Genomic DNA, 24248 nt, shown 5'->3' with positions numbered 1-24248 from the left:
TGATCTTCATGACTGTTGGTCTGGGCCATTTGAGGTGAAAGAGCGGAACAGTAATGTCACTTACCTGGTGGACATGAAGACCCCTAGAAACCCTTTGAGGGTCCTACACGTGAACCGCCTCAAGCCACACTTTGAGAGGTCTGAGTTGACCACGATCTTGGTCACAGATGATGGGGTGGAAGAGGAGAGTGAACCTCTCCCCGACCTCCTGTCTTCCAAAGAGCAGGATGGGTCAGTGGAAGATGTGAACCCCTCCCCTACACTGATCCTAGAACAGTATAGGGACTGCCACCCATTACTGGGACAGTTTGCCTCCATGTTCTCACTCATCTCTAGAGTCTCCCAATCTTGTACCCAAGATATTGACACTGGGTACAGCCTGCCTGTTAAGAACATGTCTTACAGGTTGGCTGATAGAGTGAGGAACAGCATCAAAGAGGAAGTCTCTAAGATGGTGGAGTTAGGGTTGAATGAGCACTCCAAAAGTCCTTGGTCCAGCCCAGTGGTTCTGGTCCCCAAGGCTGCTCCACCCAGTGTCACACCTGAATTGAGGTTCTGTGTTGACTACTGTAGGCTCAATGCCATCACCAAGACTGACCTGCACCACATCCCCCAAGCTGATGAGCTGGGAGCTGCCAAGTTCCTCAACACGTTTGATCTAACATCTGGGTACTGGCAGATTGCTTTGACCGTGGGGGAAAAAGAGAGGTCTGCGTTCTCAACGCATGAGGGGCATTACTAGGTCTGTGTTATGCCCTTTGGGTTGAAGAACGCTCCTGCCACATTTCAGAGGCTGGTCAACCAGGTCCTGGTGGGGTTAGAGAACTTCAGTACTGCCTACCTAGACGACCTTGCTGTCTTCAGCTCTAGATGGGAGGACCACATGCATCACCTCCAGGAAGTGTTGAGAGCTCTACAGAGTGAAGGCCTCACAATCGAGGTCATTAAGTGCCAGATAAGGTTAGTGATTGATTTACCCATGCTTTGCAAATTTGAGTTAGTAGTAAGTCTCTAGTAAAGTGCACTAGATGAGCCCAGGGCCTGTAAATCAAACGCTAACAGTGGGCCTGCAGCACTGATTATGCCACCCATATGAGTAGCCCTATAAACATGCCTCACACCTGCCACTGTAGTGTCTGTGTGTACAGTTTTAAACTGCCATTTTGACCTGGCAAGTGCACTCACTTGCTAGGCCCGAACCTTCCCTTTTACTAGATGTAAGTCACACCTAAAGTAGGCATAAGGCAGCCTCATGGGCAGGGTGCAGTGTATTTAATAGGTAGGGCATGTACCTGTGTGCTTCACATGTCCTAATAGTGAAATACTGCTAAACGTGGTATTCACTATTGCAAGGCCTATGTGTCACATAAGGTAAGAAGGGGATTGCCTTGAAATATATTTTAAGTGTAATTTCCCATTGGGAGCAGATGTGGAGTTTGGGGTCTCTGAACTCACCATTTAAAAATACATCTTTTGGTGAAGTTGGTTTCTGAACTGAGTTTGAAAATGCCACTTTTAGAAATTGGGCATTTTCTTGCTTAACCATTCTGTGCCTCTGCCTGACTGCTCAATACACCCCTGGGTCAATCAATCAATCAATCAATTAATCAGGGTCCAATAGAGCGCAACTACTCACCCGTGCGGGTCTCAATGTGCTGGGGGGGTGGATCAGTGGATTAGTTGAAGAGCCAGGTCTTGAGGTCCTTCCTGAATTGTGGCAGAGATGGTGATTGCCTGAGATGCAGAAGCAGGGAGTTACAGATCTTTGTAGCAGGGTAAGAGAAGGATCTTCCTCCAGCTGTGGTCTTTCAGATCCCTGGGATGGTGGCTAGGACCAGTGGGGCAGAGCGGAGCTTTCTGGTGGGAGTGTAGGTGTGGTTGAGGGTTGCAGGTCCAGAGTTTTGGAGGGCTTTGTAGGTGTGCGTGAGGAGCTTAAAGGTAATTATTTTGTTGATAGGTAACCAGTGGAGGTTTCTCAGGTGGTCGGAGATGTGGCTGCAGCATGGACTGTTCAGGATGACTCTGGCAGAGGCGTTTTGGATGTTCTGTAGTTTCTTTAACAATTTCTGGGTGATACCAATGTAGAATGCGTTGCCGTAGTTGAGTCTGCTGCTGACGAGCACATGAGTGACTGTTTGCCTGGATTCTGTGGGGATCCACTTGAAGATCTTTCGAAGCAGGTGGAGCATATGGAAGCAGGAGGACGAAACGGTGTTGATTTGGCAGTTCATTGGGAACAAGGAGTTGAGGGTGATGCAGAAGTGTCTTGTGTGGTCCGTGGGTGTGGGGCGGTTCCAAGCGCTGCGGGCCACCAAGAGTCATCCCAGGTGGATGGGGTGAAGCCCAGGATCTTGGTCTTGTCTGAGTTATGCTTGAGGCAGCTATCCTTCATTCAGGTGACGACTGCCTTCATCCCATTGTGGAAGTTGTTCTTGGCGGTTGTGGCTTTGTTTTTGAGGGAGAGAATCAGCTGGGTGTCATTGGTGTAGGAGACAATGTTGAGTCCGTGGCTTTTGATGATGGCTGCAAGTGGGTCCATGTAGATGTTGAAGAGGGTGGGGCTCAGGGAAGATCCTTCTAGAAGTCTAACTCTCTGTGTTCAGCTGATGAGAAAGGAGTGGATTAATTGTAGGGTTTTGTCGCTAATGCCGGCGTCGTGGAGTCTTGCGCAGAGGGTGTGGTGGGAGACAGTGTCGGAGGTGGCCGAGAGATCAAAGAGGATGAGGGCAGCAGTTTTGCCTGGGTTGAGGAGGGTGCAGATGTCATCTGTAGCAGCAAGGAAAGTGGGCTTGGTGATGTGGTTGCTTTTGAATCCCAAATAGGTGAGGTTCAGGATGTGGTTTGCTTCAATGAACTCAGAACGTTAGGTGTTGATAGCTTTCTCAATGACTTTGGCTGGGAAGGGGAGAAACGTGATGGGTCTGTAGTACTTGAGGTCTGTCGGCAGAAGGTTTCTTCAGCAGGGAGTTGATCTCTGCGTGCTTCTAGTAAGGTGGCAGACTCAATGGGGCAGTTGATGGAGTGGCAGTTTGGTTGCAATGTCGGTGCTGGCTCTGTTAAAGATGTGCTGAGGGCAGGAGTCTTAGGGGGATTCAGAGTGGATGCTCTTCATGATCCTGTGGGTGTCTTCAGGGGTGAGGGTGGTCTAGTTGGATAAGATCTGCGAGGGTCTGGAGTAGTTAAATGCGGTGGTTGCTGGTGGGGGTGGGTCTTGGGTTGCGAAGCTGTCATAGATCTCCTTGATCTTGGGGTGGAAGAAGGTTGCGAGGTTGTCGCAGAGGTTTTGAGAGGGGGGAATGTCTGCTGTCTTTGTGTTGGGTTTGCCAATGCGCTGACATTGATGCATTCCTGTATGGCTGCTTTCTTTGTTGTTCTAATTAGGTGGTGGTGTCTGGTGATTTTGAAGGCTGTGTGGTCTGCTACTGTCTTGCTCCTCCTCCATCTTTTCCTGAGCCATCTACAGGTGCGCTTGGACTTTTGGAGGGCAGGGGAGAACCAGCTGACTTTCTTCGAGGGGTGCTTGTCTGAGGGTTTACTGAGGGGAGCCAGTGTGTTGGCGCAGTCAGATATCCAGCTGGTCTTTGATGACCTTGTTCCAGCTTCTGCGAGGATCGTGGTGGGCGTACTGGTATACAGGATGACAGTTGGGCTGTTTGTGCATTCACTCTGGACAGACGCACAAAGGGAACTGAGGTGTGCCCTGCATATCCTGATTGGTCTTCCTTAGTTAGAGTGGTGGGAGGAGCTGACACTTGCCCCTTAATAAGGCTGTGCCTGTCCTCACACAATGCCGTGTCCAACCACCTGGAGTGTGACTGGGGCCATGGCAGAGAAAGGCAGTGTCTTGCACACTACAACGACCTCTTCAGAAGTTTATCTACTTCAAAGACAGAAACAGGTATAAGTACTGGACCTCTGACACCAGATGGTTTGAATCCCTCTGGACTGAGGCAATTTTGCCAGAAAGAAGAGCTTGATGCTGTAGGAGGGACTGGCCCTCTGCCTGTTGCTTTGTTCTGCTAGCCTGCTGCCTGCTGCTTCTGCCCTGGAAGTGAAATGACTGGACCTGGCTTTCTAGATCCTGCATCAAAGAAGTCACCTGCCAGTGCCTGGGCTCTCTTACAGAGAGTCCTGACTTGCCAAAGGGTGCCAAATCAAGTTCCTGGGCCCTTGGGAGGGAGTTCTTGTGCAACAAAGAAGAAACTAGTGCATCGACTTCCTGAACTTCAAGAACGGATGCTGCTCTCTGACGCGTGCCACTGCCTGCACTTGAGCTGTGGTCTCTGCTGAGTGCAATTACCATAATCCACAGCACAGGCACAACGCCGCTGCAGTGCCTCCGAAGTCCCGCCACAGTGTGAGGTCAGAGTGCCTTGTCACTGACGTCCGTGGCACCCAACTCTGCCACAGCACCTGTGGCCCCATGGTGTGATCGTGACACCACAAAGTCAATGCCTTGCGTCTTGACTTGCTGGATTCATAGACCTCATCTTGCTGTAAGGAACCGATGCCTTGCCGCCAACCCCACATCACCCCCTCTGCAACTGCAAGGAACAGACGCCTCACCTCCCCTGCCTAGCAGAAAGGAACCAATGCCTCAACTAACTGATGGCAGTAAGGAACTGACACCGCACCGACTCCAACCAGGTCCCATCTCCCCGACATAGTGCAATGTCTTTGTTTCCTCATCATTTTACAAGGTAATGTGACCAGGATCTAAATGACTCTGTGGCCAGTTGTGCTCTCTTGCGGGTGATGCCGGACTGTTGGACACGACTCCGTCAAGCCATTTTGATAGCCCCAGTTAGAGCTATTGTGTTTCTATGTGCTATACTACAATTAATCTTTGAGAATTTGTACCTTTGATTGTGTATGTTGGATTTTTGTTGTTTTACTCAGATAAATATTCACTATTTTTCTAACCTGGCGTGGAGTACTTTTGTGGTGTTTTCACTGTGTTACAGTGTTTGTGTACAAATACTTTACACATTGCCTCTGAGATAAGCCTAACTGCTTGAGCCAAGCTACCAAGGGCGTGAACAGGGGTTATCTTAGCTGTCTGACTCCCTTACCCTGACTAGAGTGAGGGTCTTTACTTGGAGAGGGTGCCAACCATTGCTAACTAGAAACCCCATTTCTAACACACCTGTTCTGCATATATAATTTATTACTATGTCTTAGCTTTCTGTGTCTTGGTTTTTCTGATTTACTGCAGATGTTGGTGGTAGTCACATAAAAGGTGCTTGCTTTTGTTGGGAGTTATAAATTCTCCTTGTCTTTTTAGCACTAACTAATAATAATAATAAGTAAAACAGAAGTTCGCTCCCAGTCAACTGTATTATCGGCAAAAATGCAATTATCCATGTAAGAGGGTCGATGTGATGTAAAGCGCTCGACTACTGCCTAGTGAGATCACGCTGCGTAGGAAATAAATAGAAAAAAAGTAGTCCAGAAACCATACGGAAAACATGATACCTCGCATGTTTTCAGTAGTTGGCCGGTGCAATTGAGGAGAACTAAACACCGGAAAAGGCATGACTTATGCATGCCTTCCGCTAATGAAAGCAATCAAATTATGAGAGGCAAGCCAACAAACCACCCAAGCTCATGGGCGTGCGGTGAGTGTAGTTACAAGCATATAGAGAGATTACAGCAGGGACAGAGCGCTTCGCGCTCGACCCTAAAGAGCAACTTGTAATAAAATTCAAAATTTATAAAACGAACTATTATCAGAGGAAGCATTATGCCTTAGTTTTACTCGGCATCTACCATTTAATCAACCATGTGTGATTCCTGTGTTCTAGCCAAGTTTCTACTACCAGATCAAAATGAGCTTGTTAATCTATTCCAATGTTAACCTGCAAGCAAACCTGTATAACTTTCTTCACTAATCATTGGTCCTTGCAACATAATCTTCCTTAGACATGGAAACAACATTTCTCATGCTAGTTTAAACTTTGGACTTGTCACAGTGTAAATTCTTATATCTGGGAAAGACAAATTGGCCTACCCCAATTGGTATAATTCTACTTGTCTCTTGGAGTTTTACTGGACAGCAATATATTGGACCAATCCCAGCTTTTTTAAAGCACATCAGGCCTGATTGAAGAAAAGTGGCGCTGCACCCAGTGCAATGCCACTTTTCCTGCACCCCTTAGTGCCCTCCTAACGCCACTATGTGTGCACCGTAACTAGGATACGGCACACCATGGAGGTAGTTAGGGGAACTAGCATCAAAATATTTGACGCTAGTTTGGAGCTTTGCAGGATTACCATAAAAAATTCTGATGCTAATCCTGCAAAGACAATAGGGGCCTATTGTAAACAATGATGTGCCTCCTTTTAATGCCTTCTCTGAGCAGGCATTGAAAGTGGTGAAAAAAATGAGGCAAAGAAATGTTGTAGATTTATTTGCCCCATTGTTTCACCCCATCCCCATGGTGAACACCCCCTTGGCATACATTATACCTGACACAGGCTTAATGTAGCGCAAAGAGTTACTAAGTGGCTCAATGCGCCACTTTGTAAATTTGGCGTGGCGATTTTGGCATTGTTGGGCCACATTAGCATTAAAAAAAATGCTAATGTGGAGCAAGGAGGCGCTAGGGGCTCTTAGATGTGCCCCATCATGGCTAATCACTTACATCGCCCTACCTTGTCTTTGCCTATTGTCATGCATTCTGTCTTGTTACATGGTGCATGTAGCTGGACACTTGCATAAGCCCTTTATATTGCCATGCTTTTCTATGTGGTCAAATCTGTCACACTATTTATCGTCATCTAGGCCTAATTATTAGTCCTGGAAGGCGTTGGGGAGTTGCACTAACTGGTAAAGGCACTACCTTATCACCCAAGTCTCTTGTGTAAAACCGATTTTGCCTATTCCCTTGTTCAGTGTTGCCAATAAACAACACACCTAGTCAAACCCTTTGTGGATCAATATACCATCTTGGCCTCATTATGTATCTGGAAATAACCCACAACATTCAGGATTAAATCTTAAATTTGAGCTGTCAAGAATTTGTGAAAGTAATAACATGAGGTTATGCCCTCGGCTAGTCTATCTTCATTACATTCTTTCAGAAGGCATTCCTGGGGGGGCAGTGTGTAACGGAGAATGAATATTTCAAGAATTGTTTCAGATTATAATAGAGGGGTCGCTCATTTCGCTACATCTTGAAGTATCCTACGACTTACAATGGTGAATTTAGCGGGCAAGGTATGATTATCCGCCTCATGGCCTTTCTTTAACTCTTCACTGCCTCCCTATAAAAAAGACCCCACATAATTTCTATTTCGAAAGCTGCACTGCCACTTTAAAACACACCATCACTGCCCACCCATATCCAATTAACCAGTGGACACAGATTTGGGTATTGTGTAGTCCACTCGCATTACGTTAGGTCAACCCAGTTGTGGTATTGAATGGGAAAGGTATTGTGGGAACTAAGACTATATCACATGGCATCTTATTTTATTGATTTGTCAGCATTGGTACATAGGCACCAGATCACTAGGAAGCAGGAAGAGGACGAAGGAAACCTAGTGCTGGCATGAACGATCCATCAAGGGGCATGTGTATTCCATAAGGCTTCCTGCTAGCGAGATGGACTTTACTTGAACTTATGTGGTCGATTTATAAACACAGTATAACAAAGTCTATTGGGGGAAAGAACATGCTGTCGTGGGTAACTAGCGCTATGCAGCAGTCAGGAAAAGGCAGGTTAGGGGCTGTTGAATATTGAAACAGACATGATGAATTTATGGTATATGTGTTCATCCAAATGGGCTGTGGGTTTCACGTAGTAGTGATACCAAACAAGGTACATAATAAAAAGGAGATACTCTACAATAATGCCAGCAGACATAGATTCTGGCCCGTGATGTTAGGGATATGAACATGTTGTACGGCTCAATTCCTGAGGAGGAAAGGCATTGTGGTCCAAATACATTTACAGTGCAGAGGTTCCCCTCAGGAGTCCATATTGCTGAGTACTTAAGATTGCACAAAATCTGGCCAGTTAGAAATGTACAAATACCTGATCATTGTAGGGCTTCTTTTCCCTGTCTTCTCTCTGTTAGCAGCTCTTACATTGGTCAGAGACTGTGCTTGGCATATTCCTCATGTTGCCTTGGTATAGCCCAATTCAGCTCAAGGGTTCATCCTGGCTAGATCTGAAAACTACTCCACACCATGGGTGTCAGAGTTATTGTGTGCCAGTGAGCTGTAAGTATAGCTCTAAATCTTGTCTGGCGAAGTATGGACACAATTGCCCCATGTTTTCTCTTAAACTGAGAGTTTAAATTGGTCTCCTGCAGTTTGAGTGGTGTTTGATAAGTGTTGGGCAACTGTTGACACAATGTTCCTTTTGCCCTCACTACCAATTTTAGACTGGTCTGCAGTGATGGAGTAAATTACTAACCAGTCCCCTGCCTTATTTGCCAAGCCCCTCTCTAGTGCAAGTGTATCTAAGAAGCCGAGAAATGAAAAGTGGTGTACTGCTCACTGCCATCTTTTTTGTCTACTGCACGCTGCAAGCTTGTTGTCTGATGTAGGCCTTAGCAATTGTGTGTAATGAAAAAGGGACATGAGCAAGGAGGCCCAGTCCGCAGTGATTATGGTACTTTAGTGGATTAGTACCTGTTGGAGTTTCTGGGCGAATCCTGCTGGTCTCAGGTTTGAACCTGGCAAGGCTAACTTAGATTTCTCTGTTCCTGAGGTTGATAAAATAAGTGATGGTGAAACAAATAATGTAATTAATGTAATTAATTTTGTCACATGCTTTTTATGATTGGACAACCTTTTTCTCAATCATTATTTCATTATCATAGAACATATTAAAGTTGCTCTTCTGATGGTTTCTAAATCATCAACTCTCCCTACTTCAAATACTTCATGTCAATGTACTTTTCCACTTTACATTTCGATTAAATATATCTTTTGGCTCTTCCAGAGGTGTGCGTTGCCAAAGATTACCTCTTGTGCCTCCTGGGAACACACAGACTTCCCTTCAAGGAGTCTTTTGAATACTTTTGAAAAACAAATGAAAATGCAAATGAGTCGCTGGGTGGGATTAAATCTGTTTGCACAGTTACAGTAGGCAGCACATTGACGGCATGTGAACCGCTGACAACAAGCAGACTCTGTGGTCTGTCCCAGCAGGGAAGGCATCAAACCCAGTTTGATCTAGAAAAGGAAACCTGTATTATGGTCAGGATTTTTTTTGTAAGTGTCTTATCTTCACAAAATATCTCACAAAATATTTTGGGTCTTTTCATGTAAATATTTTTGTATTTGCTGTTTTAGAAATGGAGTTTCTGGTTGGCAGCTAAGCCTGGCAGAACTACCCACTCTAGTCAGGGCAAGTAAATTACACACTAAAGGTAACCTGTGCTCATCCCCTGGTAGCTTGGCGCAGAGCAGTCAGGCTTATCCACAGAGGCAATGTGTAAAGCATTTGTGCAACACACTCATACCTGTGACACAATAAATACACCACAAAAAAGACTCTACAAGGGCTTTTATATAGAAGTGTGCTTCTTCTACTGTAAATATATGTATATATATCCTAGACCAAACATGGCATAAATCATACATATTGTGTATCTTATGTAGTACTCGTTATCCTGACATTTCAGATATTCACAACAACATAGAACAGTTGTTCCCAACCTTTTGACTTCAGTGGACCCCCATGTTATTGTTACTGGATCCCAGGGACCCCCACTGAATCATTATTGGAATCCAGGGACCACCCACTGAGTTATTACTTAAAGCTGGGGACCTAATCTGTTAAGATTATTTAATTTTCTAATCAGTCGTGGACCCCACCGAGGAGGTTTCCACAGGTTGGGAACCACTGACTTAGAACAAATCATCATGGCAAGGAATGCAGATGTCACGTTGGTTGGAAATCACACATAAATGACAACTTACCATTGCATATCCACAGATCAGAAAGTATCACCATGAATTCCTAAACCATGGCTATTTCCCACATTAGGCCTAAAACATAACTCCCCTGCCCATAATGCGAGTCAGAGTAGGAACACCAAACACATTACCACGATATAATGAGGCACAAAAGCACCAGGCCCCTAGTTAATGAGTTACGTCACTCCTGTTATGATCCTTACAGTACTTCTAAAATGGTCCCCAACAGAACCATGCAAAATGGTGGTGGGAATCCTGCAATCATACAGGACAAGGGCAGGCACTTCCTCCAGGTAAGTGATGCCCCCAGGGTCTGTTCTCAGGAGACAGGGGAAGCACTACTGCTGCACCATGCGGGGAGACCTCACCCGGTCCTTTCCGCATTTGGAATGACCAAGTGCAGCTTTTGTCCTCCAGTCGGGCCTCCCGCAGGGGAAAAGGAAGATGGCAATTTCTCCTCTGCAGCCTCAGACAAAGGCCTGCATCAGCAAAGCCTGGCAGTCCCTGGCAACAGGGCCCAACAGTGCTGGCACCAATGGTTCCGGCAACTCCTCAGGAGCAGGAAGAGGCTCCGTGATCGACCCGCATGGCTGGCGAGCTGCATGGACACATCGTGTCTTGGGGCAGCCCTCGCTCCTTCCCCAGAATGGAAATCGGTCCGAAAGAGCGCCTGTGCAGTGTGGATCCTTGCCACACGGAGACCAGCCCAGCGTAGGTAGAGAGAGTGCTTCAGCCCACTGGTTGGCAAAAGATGCAGAGCTCAACACCAGCTGACAAGGGAGCGCTCAACACACACTGCTTTGAAACAACTTGGGTGGCCGAAATTGGAAGTCCCATGGCCATTGCAGAGGTGCCTCAGGGGAGTCCTCTTCAGACCCTGATGCCTCCTCATAAATGAAGGCAGGGGAGCAATCCACTAGAGAGCACTGGATGTCACAAGAGTAGAGGGCAAGCAGGAGCCTAGCACATCAGGGTCCCAGTAGCAAAGTGGCAGACTGTTTGTCACTACTGGGACATGTAAAACATAAAAGTACATGTCCTACCTTTTACACACACAGCAGCCTGCCAATAAGGCTGCCTAGGGCCTACCTTATGGGTGACTTAGGTGTAGTAAAAGGGGAGTTTAGGCCTTGGCAAGTAGTTTGAAATGCCAAGTCAATGTGGCAATAAACTATCCATGCAGGCCCTGCAGTGGCAGGCTTGAGACAGGTTTGAAAGGCTACTTCTGTGGGTGGCGCAATCAGCGCTGCAGGCCCACTAGTAGCATTTAATTTGCAGACCCTTGATATATGGTATACCACTCTACAGGTGACTTACAGGTAAATTAAATATACCAAACAGGTGTAAGTCAATCATACTAAGCACATGCACTTTAGCACCGAGTAGCAGTGGCAAAGTACACATAGTCCTTAAGCCAACAAAAAAGAAGGTCAGAAAAATAGGAAGAGAAAGGCAACAAATTAGAGGATAGCCCTGAAGGAAGGGCCATTTCCAATGGCTGTATCATGTAAACAGATTTGTGTTGATGGTATTTGAATTCACTGTAAAATATGTTAGCGGTATTTACATTTTTTTATCTGTAAATTTCACAGTGCTTGATGTATTCAGAATGTTAATAATTAAACTAATGTTTTTTTTCTCAGTCACGTTGGTGCACTGTGCTAGCAAGACAGTATCTGCCTACAACACTTTATTGTCCATTAACTCAGGCATCAAGCATATGTCTAAAGGTAATGGACCTGTGCAGTATTCAAATGGGATGGCCATCTTCTAAATATAAAATTAATCACTTGTAACTTATAAATCCATTTCAACTATTCAAAAAATAGATGAGCTATTCTGTGGGTGACTATAAACAAAACAAAACAGGTGATACAGAGTTTAATAAATATAATGAATTGATAACTCTGTAATATGGTATTATATGGTGATGGAGGGATTCTGGTGACAATAAACTACGATGCTAAAAGACCAAGGCCTAGATTTATCATAGGCTTGTGTTTCCCTTGCATCACCCTGCATGACGCAAGGGCAATGCAATCCTTCAGTCAGATTTACCAAGCCACCTTGCATGGCCCTGGGTGACGTGGTGAATCTGGAATAGCACAAGGCAGCGACTTGCACTGCCTTGCATTACTTTCCACTGGGAAGGTGTCACACTGATAAAGAGTGGGTGTTTCCACCCATCCACCCTTGTATTTTGGTGCATTCCCAGAATTACCAAGACAAGTAAACCTGGAAATGCGTCAAAACTGTACACCTTCCCAATAGAGCCACAACGAGGAGAAGTATCTTTATTTCTCCTTCTTCTTCCTCTTTATCAGCATTCTGCAGCACACTTAGAAAGAGGAAAAGAGGAAAAGTCTCTAAGGATTGTTTTTGTGTAGGGAGTTGTCCCTTCCTGCACAAAAACAATCCTAGGTGTAACACAGGCACCCTTGCACAAGGGTGTAAGGGTGCCTGTGTTGGCGCTAGGCAGCACATAGTGAGCTAGAGCAGTGAGAGAGCAGGAATGGGCCATATGTTAATAAATATGACATGCTCCTGCCTTCTCCATTTGATACCCCATGTGATTTTTTCATTTCATCAGAACGCCTGAATTGGCAGTGTAGAGCCATTGACATGATGCTCATTTTTTATTACATATTTACTTTGATGCCGTTAGCATGATAAAGTGTATTTTTAAAACAAGTAAAACCTTATATAACCAATCTCTTTCTGATTATTGTCTGACCATGTGCAATATAATGGCATCTTATTTTAAATCTAAAATCAGTGCAATCAGTTTCACAGAGAATTTGACTCCTTTGTCATTTTCTTTGATTCAACAAATACGTTTTCCACAGCAAAGGTCTTTTTGCTTTTCAACCTTGTGACTGAAACTGATGATAGATACTTAGGGACTTATTTACAAGCCCCCGTGCACCATCAAGGCATCACTTTTATGACACTCCAGTGGTGCACACTGTAGAGCCATACCTACAAGATCAGGTAAAACCTCCTTGAGTGAGGCAACGTAGGGCAAGTTGCTGCACTTTGTCACATTGCGATAGGGTGGCATGCCATGGGGGTTACTCTAGGTGTTCCCATGTAACACCAATGACATTTGACATATTCCCAGATTTACAAGATTTCATAAACCTGGGAATGCATCAAAAGCCTACATCTCACCAGGTGAGGGGTAAGGGAAGCGCAATGAAGAGAAATAACTTTATTTCTCCATGTTTTTTCCTCTTTCTATATGTGCTGCATTCTTCAGAACACACAGAAAGAGGAAAAAGCCTCTATTGATTATTTTTGTGTAGGAAGGTGTCCAAAAACAATAATTCCTACAATACAGATACTATTGTACCATGGTTCAAGGGGGCCTATATAGGAGCATGGCAGCCCATTGTGGGAAAGGACAGGAATGTGCCGTATCTCGGAGATACGTTTAATTCCTGACGTTTTCTTTTATTTCACTGTTGACGCAGGGCAGTGCAGCGTGAATCCTTGTGCACATTCCCTGCACCAAAACCTTGTAAATGAGGCCCTTAATTCACATTGCTAAAAACACAGATTCCCCTTCGATATCTACCGTACCAAAATCATGAAACAATTTATTTCTCATACAGGACCTGATTTAGTCCATTTATATAAGCACTCTTATTCCATGCAATGTTCTGGGTTCCTTGAAAGTGGCTAATGTTCACTCCTTACTGAAGAAGGGCTCATTGTCTACTCGTGATGTCAGAAACCACCATCAGATGTCTCTAATCCTTTATCTTCTTATAATGTCTGAGAAGCTTGAGGTTCACAGTCTTCAGTCTTACCTGGAATCAAACAACTTGCTGTGTCCTTTTAAGGCCATTTTTAGACATGGTCAAAGACTGAAATATTGGTCACCGCCATTCTCGATGATCTGTAAATGCTAGCTGATTGCAAAGAGGTCGGGTCTATAGTTCTATTAGACCACTGTCCAGAATTCAGTACCATCAATCACACTATACACCTCACCAAGGTCAAACTCTTAGTTAGGGCTCTAAGATGACACTATTAAGGTGCTTGACTCTTTTTTCACTAGATAGAAGCAAACATTTATTTTTCAGTCCACTGAATATAGTCAAATTGGACTACCTCAAGGTTCAGTTTTGTAACCCTTCCTATTCAATCTGTACATGGCCTCTTTAGTTTTTACATTACATGACATGGGTGTCAATTTCCACGTGTACGCTGATGACATGCAAATTCTGGTCAAACTCAGTTTTTATATCTCCTCATCTTTATTAATGGGAAGTTTTAGTCAGTCATGATTTGACTATGCTAACTTCTACTCTCTGGCTCTCCATAAAAACAATCAGAAGACTTCAGTACTATCATTGCCAAAATCTAGTAAGGATCACATTACTCCCATTTCTAGTCATCTTCATTGGCTCTCTGTGAAACAAAGAATTACATTTAAAATCCTAGTCATGTTACACAAGGTTCTTCATGGTAATACCCTCAATTTCCTAACTAAGAAATTCAAGGTTCACACACCATCTTGTCTCTGAACAAGGAACAAACTCCTTCTAGATGTTCCAAAAATTCATATTTCCTCCTTTGGTGCAAAAACGTTTTCCTATGCAGCAGTCAAATAAAGAACTCTGCACTCAAACTTCTCTTGCTTAGTTCAAAAAGCATTTAAAAACTCAACTTTTCGCAGTGGCAAATAACCTATAATAAAACCCTTGTATGGCTCTTTTATGGATTTACTCAGCACCAATAAGCTTTGGTGATTGTGCGCTCAATATACCCTTAACATAACATAATACTAACCAAAATACTGCACTATACTATTTGGTTGTGAATAGAAGTGAAACATATTTCTGTGTGTAGCTCAGAAAGTAGGGTTCGAGGAACAAATACTTTGTTAACCTGTCAATAGGATTGCAATTAGAATATTCAGGCGGTAAAGCTTAGTATTTAGGCTTGTCATTGTTTAAATGTACTGGCATGCTTTGCATCTAATTATTTGCTGACTAAGAAATCAGACTGACACTTTGGCTGTCATTGGATAAAATACACATTTCACAGGAATAATGCCATTTCATGAAATATGGTTCATTTCTTTAACATCATATATGTGTAATATTAGTGCAGATAAAACTTATTCATGGAATAAAAGCAAACATGTAACATAAGGACAAATATCAAAAAAATCATGCATGTTACACTGACATATAATTTGCTGAAGTCACTGCATATCCTTCAGTGAGCGTTTAAATTGAAATGTTCAATAAGCATTGATAAACTAAGACACTGTCCGAATTCAGTGGAGCGTTTTATGATCTTAGTATTTTTCTTTTTGTATTCCTTTATTTCATCTTTGTAAAACTCGTTATGTGTTTACATATCACAAACTTCAAATTTCACATATATCGACGCATAGTGCTCTCAGCCTTCTAGCTAATATGAATGCTCACCGAATTGTATAACAAACTGAGCTTTCAAACTAAATCAAGCATCAGTTATAGTATCATTTTTCAGCAAGAAAGCCTTGCTCAAATAACGAGCTATATAGTGACATTCAACATTTACATGTTCCAGCAATACCAAAACAAAATCTATGGTTCATTTAAAAGATGTCCCCATATCAAATTAAAAGTACATTAGATACACCTAACCACATTACTAACCACAGACCTCTGATGTAAATGAGCCTAGCCTCCACGCTTTCTTTCCACAATACCTAACACTTACAAAATAAAAGAGGCGATTAAACATAAAATTCAACATGAGCCACAGAAAACCCTTTATCATGGACAAATTGTATGGTAACATCACTCACCCAACAAAATCCACTTACCCAAATCCATCATATCAACATTTCCCAAGTGTGGCACTTAGTAACAGATAGGAAACAGTCTGCTGTTAGAATGATCTCAAAGTGAAATCAAATTTCCGGTTTCAATCACAGATTGGAGTTTGAGTCATTCTGAGATATAGAGGTCTCTTCACAAGAGTATTCTGAATTAAGTATAGTAATACTCAGGTAATACTCTTTTAAATACTCTTACATACCTTTTTTAATTGCTGCCTGTTGGAAATGGGGTCTTTGATTGGCAATCAGGTTACCCCCTGTCAAAGCAAGGACCCTCACTCTAGTCAGGGTAAAAGAGAATCACCATCAGCTAACTCCTGCTTACCCCCATTGTAGCTTGGCACAAGCAGTAGGCTTAACTTCAGAGTGCTAGGTGTAAAGTATTTGTATCAACACACACAGTAACTTAATGAAAACACAACAAAATGACACAACACAGGTTTAGAAAAATAGAAAATATTTATCTAAACAAAACAAGACCAAAACAACAAAAATCCACAATGTAAAAGTCAAGTTATCACGAAAAATGCAAAAAGAGTCTTCATGTAATTTTAAACACAGCGCTAATGCTGTTGGCGTGAAAATGTACCTTGGGTGTGTCAAAAATAACCCCGCACGGGTGAGTGTGTGTTAAAAAGGGATTGCGATGAGACGATTTCACTCACGAGTGAGACCTTGCGTCGTTTCTCCTTTAGTTGGGTCGGCGTGCGTCGTTTCTTCTCTCCGCAGGAGAGCGATGTGTCGATCCGGTCAGCACTCTCGGGTCTGGGCAGGCCTTGTGTTGTTTTTACACGCATAGCGGTGTTTGCGTCAGAAATTCAGCCACACGATGATCCAAAAACCACGCAGTGCAGATTGCAATCTCACCAGCCTCCGTCAGCGATGCTGCACGTCGTTTCCCCAGCTCCAGGCGTCGATCTTCCGGTCGCGTTGCAGGGGAGTGTCGATTTTCAACCATGAAGCCGGCGGCACGTAAATTTTTCAGCCACAGATCACAGTTGCATCGATCTTTTCCCCGCACAGCGGCCGGTGCGTCGATTTCTCACTCTTGTGGCTGCCAACTTCTCCTTTCAGGGTCTCAGGAACTGGATGGGCACCACTTGGCAGAGTAGGAGTCTCTCCGGAGACTCCAGGTGCTGGCAGAGAGAAGTCTTTGATGTCCCCCCACAGGGGGCAAGCTCTAAATCAAGCCCTTGAAGAGTTCTTCACAAGAAAGAAGGCAACACAAAGTCCAGTCTTTGTCTTCTAGCACAGGCAGAAGCAGCAACTGCAGGATAGCTCCACAAAGCACAGTCACAGGCAGGGCAGCTCTTCTTCCTCAGCTCTTCAGCTTTTCTCCAGGCAGAGGTTCCTCTTGGTTTCCAGAGGTGTTCTAAAGTCTGTGGTTTTGGGTACCCTTCTTAAACCCATTTTTCCCTTTGAAGTAGGCCTACTTCAAAGAAAAGTCTCTGTTGTTTGTGAAATCCTGCCTCGCCCAGGACAGGCCCTAGACAGACACCACGGGGTTGGAGACTGCATTGTGTGAGAGCAGGTACAGCTGTAGTGAATCCTAATTTGGTTTAATGGGATAACATGAGTTAGCTTAGCCTTCGGCTTGCAGACTTGTGCCCCCGTCACCTAGTGACTTTTAACCTACTTAGCTTGCTCTGTCTTAGCCCATTTAATTATTTAATTCCTTAAGATGGCTGCCTTGTTTATAGTTAGGCCAATTGTTATGCTTTGCATTATCAGTGCCACTGCGTTAAGGCGTCAAGATCAAGTGACAAAGACAAACAAACAGTAGGTGTTCACACTTATGGACTTTCCCTCTCTATACTTTTGAGGGAATTGTTTATATTAATTGCCGCCCCAAGCATGCCTGTTATCTATTGTTTGGGAACACACCTACGTCAGGGGTCCGAGTAGATCTGTACGAATACAACACACTTTAGGCAGATAATCAGAGGGATTCTGACCACAGGGCATCGCCACCATTGCTGATATCGATGCAGCACGTCATCTTGACGCTGACCCAGTCTTGGTGCCCCTGCGGAGTCTGAGATAGAGACCTCATTCCAAGGTAACAAGGGCTGGGGGCTCCTCTCATGGACATGGCATTGGCAGATTAGGTTTAACAAATGCAACTCTCCTTTAGGTAGGAGGTTAGGCCTATCATGATAGGGTATTAGGACATATTAGGACATATTACACACTTTGGGGGTCATTACGACTGTGCAGGCGGTTTGCTGCTCGGTGTATTATGACTGTTGGCCAACAGCCATACTTGCGGGCGGCGGGGAAGTGGAGGTTGCTCCACCTCCACCGCCACGCCAACAGAACACCGCCCAGCGAATCACGTCCTGTGATTCGCCGTGGCAGTGTTCTGTTGGCGGTGTGGTGTCGGCGGAGCTGCCCCCATGGCTCCCGTCCCCTCCTCGAGGATCAACGGAACAGGTAAGTTGATCGTCCGTTAGGGGAGGGGGTGGGGGGGTGTTGTGTAGGTGCATTGGGGTGTGCGTGTGTGTATGTAGAGGGTGTGTGTGAGTGCGTGTATGCTTGCGGGGGTGTTGTGTGTATGGGAATGAATGCGTGTATGGCTGTGGGTATGTCTGTATGGATGTGTGCGTGTATGTTTGAATGTGGGTGTGCGTGTCTGACAGTGTGTGTGGATGTTGGCATGTATGTCGGGGTGTGTGTGTGTGTGTGCTGGTGGTGCCTGCATGCGTGTCGGGTGTGTGTGAGTAATGTTATGTTGGGGGTCGGGGTGGGGAGGGGGGCCCTGCCACCTTTGGGGGGTGGCAGGGGTGGTGGTGGGTGTAGGGGAGGGAGTCTGGGTGGGGGTGGGGGTGGGAGAGACCACTATCAGTGCCAGGGAAGGAATTCCCTGGCACTGATAGTGCTTACCGCCATGGATTTCATGGCGGTTGAAACCGCTGGAAATCCACGGCGGTAAGCCGGGTCCAAATACGGCCGGCGGTATACCGACGGCTGCCAGGCTGGAGATCCAGGTCTCCAGCCCGGTGGTCGTCTCCGCCCTGGCGGGCGGGACGGAGAACCGGCAGATGACCTTGGCGGTAACCGCCATGGTCATAATTCACCAAGGTGAGACCGCCAGCCTGTTGGCGGTCTTACCGCCGGTTCTCCGCCATCCGCCAGGGTTGTAATGACGCCCTTTATGTCTTTTTCATGCTATTGCAAGATGGTGGGGGTCTTTGTAATAATGACTCTTGTCTTTACAATTTGTTTCTTGCACTGTTCATTATCCTAATCATTGCAACCCATGCAACTTATCACAGAGTGCAGTTGTGTTAAATAAACACCATTTAAACTTTACTGCATCTTCGTTATTGCCTGTGTTTAGATGAGACATGATGTATCTGTGAGAAAGGGGTAATCTCCGTTTAACCACGACAATCCCTGAGATGTCATTCTCTCGAGTCAATGCATAAAGGCTGCCACAAATCACCTTTTACTATTTGGGTTTTTGGTGAGGTGCTGCTAGTGAGCCGGAAGAGTTGGGACGACAGCTGTGACTTGTTGTAGGATAGGCATAGTCGCCTACAAACATAAGTACTGTCATCCTTAAACCAGCAGTCTTGCCTAGAGCAAGAGTCCAAACTACGACATAGCACAGAAATGGTCTAAGCAAGAAAATGCTCACTTTCTAAAAGTGTCATTTTCAAATACACAATCTTAAAATCAACTTTACTAAAAGAGGTATTTTTAAATTGTGAGCTCAGAGACCCCAAACTCCACATGTCTATCCGCTCCCAAAGGGAATCTACACTTTAATCATATTTAAAGGTAGCCCCCTTGTTAACCTATGAGAGGGACAGGCCTTGCAACAGTGAAAAACAAATTTAGCAATATTTCACTGTCAGGACATAAAAAACACATTACTATGGGGGTCATTACGACTCCCGCCGGACGCGGTGACCGCGCGCCTGGCGGGAGCCGCCAAAATACCGTCCCGCGGTCGCAAGACCGCGGCGGGTATTTTGAGTTTTCCCCTGGGCTGGCGGGCGGCCTTCAAAAGGCCGCCCGCCAGCCCAGGGGAAAATGACCTTCCCACCATGAAGCTGGCTCGTAATCGAGCCGGCGGAGTGGGAAGGTGCGACGGGTGCTACTGCACCCGTCGCGTATTTCACTGTCTGCTATGCAGACAGTGAAATACTAGCGGGGCCCTCTTACGGGGGCCCCTGCAGTGCCCATGCCATTGGCATGGGCACTGCAGGGGCCCCCAGGGGCCCCGCGACACCCCCTACCGCCATCCTGTTCCTGGCTGGCGAACCGCCAGGAACAGGATGGCGGTAGGGGGTGTCAGAATCCCCAAGGCGGCGCAGCATGCTGCGCCGCCTTGGAGGATTCTGACGGGCAGCGGAAAACCGGCGGGAGACCGCCGGTTTTCCTGCACTGACCGCGGCCAAAGCGCCGCAGTCAGAATGCCCTAAGGGGCACCGCCAGGCTGTCGGCGGTGCTCCCGCCAACCGCGAGCCTGGCGGTCACAGACCGCCAGGCTCGTAATGAGGGCCTATATGTCCTATCTTAACCATACACTGCACCCTGCCCTAGGGTCTACCTTAGGGGTGCCTTACATGTAAAAAAAGGGAAGATTTTGACCTGGCAAGTGAGTACACTTGCCAAGTCGAATTTACAGTTAAAAACTGCACAAACACACACTGCAGTGGCAGGTCTGAGCCATGTTTACAGAGCTACTAATGTAGGTGGCACAACCTGTGCTGCAGGCCCACTAGTAGCATTTGATATACAGGCCCTGGGCACCTCTGGTGCGCTGTACTAGGGACTTACTAGCAAATCAAATATGCCAATCATGGATGAACCAATTACATACACATTTTGCATAGGAGCATTTGCACTTTAGCACTGGTTAGCAGTGGTAAAGTGCCCAGAGTTACAAAAACAGCCAAAACAAAGTCCAGCACACGTCAACAACCTGGGAAACAGAGACAAAAAGTTAAGGGAGACCACGCCAAGGATGAAAAGTCTAACACCGCCAAAACATCAAAAATGTAAATAAAATTGGAATATTCAGGGAACATTAATTTATAACTAGTACAAATGGAACTCACTATGCTCTCTTTTCCTTTTTACTAATCAGGAGTTTGACGTATGGGGGCCAGATCACACAGACATGTAAACGTACATAAAAAACTGCTATAGTACTACTTCCCAAATGCATAAATGCTTCCATGAACTGTCCCCAAACATGTCTGGAACGTATGATGGAACAATGAAGGCTGGATCCATGCATGCCGATCAACGCGGTCGGAACAACAACAGTGTTGTTACCACAAATGCATTTACCACGCATGTCTTTACAATGATTTTTCGTTGTAAAAGCATGCCCAGTAAAGGCATGTATGGGAACGGCATGCGTGGTTCTAGCATGCCACCCCCCACCTGCCCTAAGGCCCGAAATCCCCCACCCCTAATACTAAAACTACCCAACCCCCAAACCCTAAAACAAAACTACCCCGGATACCTCCCACCCACCCTGAGCCCTAAACCCTTCCCTGACCTCCCCCACCTGCCCTAAAAACAAACGACCCACCCCTAAAAACAAAACTACCTGACCCACCCAGCCCAAAAACAACAGTACCCAGATCCCACCACCCCGCCCCTAAAAGCCTAACTACCCGATCTCCCCACCCACCCCTAAAAACCTAACTACTCAGATCCCCCACCCCCAAAAACAAACTACCCGACCCCCACCCCTAAAAACAAAACTACCCTGACCCTCCACCCTGCCCCTAAAAACAAAACTAATCTGATCCACCCACCCCCAAAATCAAAACTACCTTGACCTCCACCTCCCACCCCCAAAAACAAAAGTACCATGACCCCCTCAGCCCCACCCCCAAAAACCTAACTACCCTGATCCCCCACCCCCAAAAACCAAACTACCACGATCCCCCCACCCCAAAAACCTAACTATCCTGATCCCCCACCTCCAAAAACCTAACTACCCCGATCCCTCCACCTACCAACTCCAAAAACCACACTACCCGGCCCCCACCCCCAAAAACAAAAGTACCCCGACCCCTCAACCCCAAAACAAAACTACACCAACCCCCCGCCCTCACCCCTAAAAACAGAGCTACCCTGACCCCCCCACGCTCACCCCTAAAAACCAATCGACCCCAACCCCCACCCCTAAAAACCAGAACTACCCCAATCTCTCCACCCCTGCCCCTAAAAAATTAAACTACCCAACCCACCTATCCCACCCCAAGCCTTTAATCCACCCCCACCCCTAAAAACTACCCCAACCATGCCCCAACCCCACTTACCTGATCGCATCCTCTACCGATCCACTACATGCGTTGTTCCGGTAAGCATGGTTGCGGTCGCGTTGCTCGCATAATTGTGGTTCTAGAGTCGTTGTTCTGGACGTTTCCTACATATCTGTAGCTATGTTTTACTTTGTTTTTACATTTAACAGAAACATGAACTTCATTGAATTCTGAATGTATTCCAATTAAAAATAATCTCCTTATTAATCTGAGTACACAGTTAATCGAGAAATTATTTAGCTATATTTATGAATCCAGGAAGGTCCTCAAGAAAGTGTAAAGTAAGTTGTAAAGGCTATGACGTATCACCTTATTAGCAAGCCATGTATATATGTGTGTGTTTGTGGGTGTGTGTGTGTGTGTTTGTGGGTGTGTGTGTGTTTGAGACACAATGTGTGATATATGTGTGTGTGTGTGTGGTTGGTGTGTGATGCATATATTTGTGAGGGATGCACATGGGTAGGTGCAAGCAGGCCATATACAAATTTTGTGACAGATTAAAGCCCAAGAAGTGCTGTCAGGATCTAGTGCTATATTTAAAGTGCACCGTTCATCAGAGTGGGATAGGAATGCTGATGCATTTTGGTTATCTGTAAACCTTTCTCATGGTTGTGAACGCTGGATCCTAAGTGACCATCATGGACTACTGTCCTGCCACAAAAACAAACAAATATACATATTTGTGTGTCTGTGTGTGTACATGCATATATATTATAGAACTAGAATAGATGCAGACATTTGCATATATACAGAATTAATTAGACATTAAATAAGGTGTAGCACTGTAGAAAAACATTTTTCATGGTTAAATAATGTTAATTATATGTAAATGTGTCATTATGCTTACATAGATTAGGGTACAAACACACACCAAGCTACATTAGAAGCTATGGTTTCTTTAAACTGTGTAGGCGGAGAGTGGGTGTGCTGCATTATTCAGACTGAGGTTAGGGTGGCATGTTAAGGATGGTGTCAGGGGGCTGGGAGTGAAGTGGGAGTCAGGTCATAGTGCTGAGTAACCACTAGAGAGAGGAATATTGGCCAATGACATCTGCACAGATGCTAATGCTCAAAAGTACATAAATGCAGCACTCTCATCCCCCCAATGGTCCCACTGCTCAGAGATCATCTATCCAATCCCAAAATACATACATAGAATGCCCTGCCCTTTGAATGCCGTCAGGAATCCTCTGAACTTCTCTTTAGGAGGAAGTTGAAAACCATTCTTTTCTCCAGTTAATCTGCCTCCCTTGGCTCTTCCGACATTCATGGTGTACTTTAGCGCTGGGATGCCCCCGGGTAGCCATGCGCTCTACAAATCTATAAAACTAAACTAAACTAGAAGGGAGTGCATAGGAAGTCTAAAAGAATGTTTCCTCGAATGTTCAAAAGTATTTTTTCTATTTAAACATTTCTTGAATTTTTTTCACAATCAAATGCAGTCCTTCCTAAACATCCAATGAAGTGGGAGCCATGATATTGTGCTTCAATACAAATTCTTTATTCCTTTAATAATCATCCAACATCAGCTCAGCCAATGGGTTTCGTCAACAAAATGGGACTTCATCAGGGTTGAAAGCAAAAACTATAAAATATACAAATATGATTAAAAAAATACAAAGAAGCAATCATAATGTTTAATACAACACATTACAAACAGTTTACCTAATTCCCTTACACAGATTTTCAATAAAACATATCATGATTCCCTACATTTACAACGAACAATACAGCAACGTTGAACATTATCCAGTAGATATTACCTAGCACCTTCAATATCGTACTAATCTTGATCAACTATTTATATAATTTTCATATGCAACAAATTTTACTCATATAAGGCAAGATATATCTTGCCCATATCAATAAACCTATTAGACAATCTATATCATGCCTGTGTTGTGAACATATGAAATAAAAAAATTCCCATGTGGACATCTAAACCTTGTCCAATCACAATTTCCTACATGTCCATTGAGACCCTCAAAGACAGTTACATTAGTAATCTGCATATATGTAAAAAGTCACATTGTCTTATATTTTGTATTTTCCTCTTATAAAAACAAGCAATTAAAAATTTAAATTCACAAGAACCCTTACAACTTCATCTGTTTATGCTAATAAATACCAAACCTATCCCCCCACTCACATTTTATTGTTTGTTTGGTGATTCCTCATC

The sequence above is a fragment of the Pleurodeles waltl genome, chromosome 1_2, assembly GCF_031143425.1.
Source record: "Pleurodeles waltl isolate 20211129_DDA chromosome 1_2, aPleWal1.hap1.20221129, whole genome shotgun sequence".
Taxonomy (NCBI): Eukaryota; Metazoa; Chordata; class Amphibia; order Caudata; family Salamandridae; genus Pleurodeles; species Pleurodeles waltl.
The sequence above is the reverse complement of the archived record's forward strand: the minus strand, read 5'-3'. Positions refer to the sequence as shown.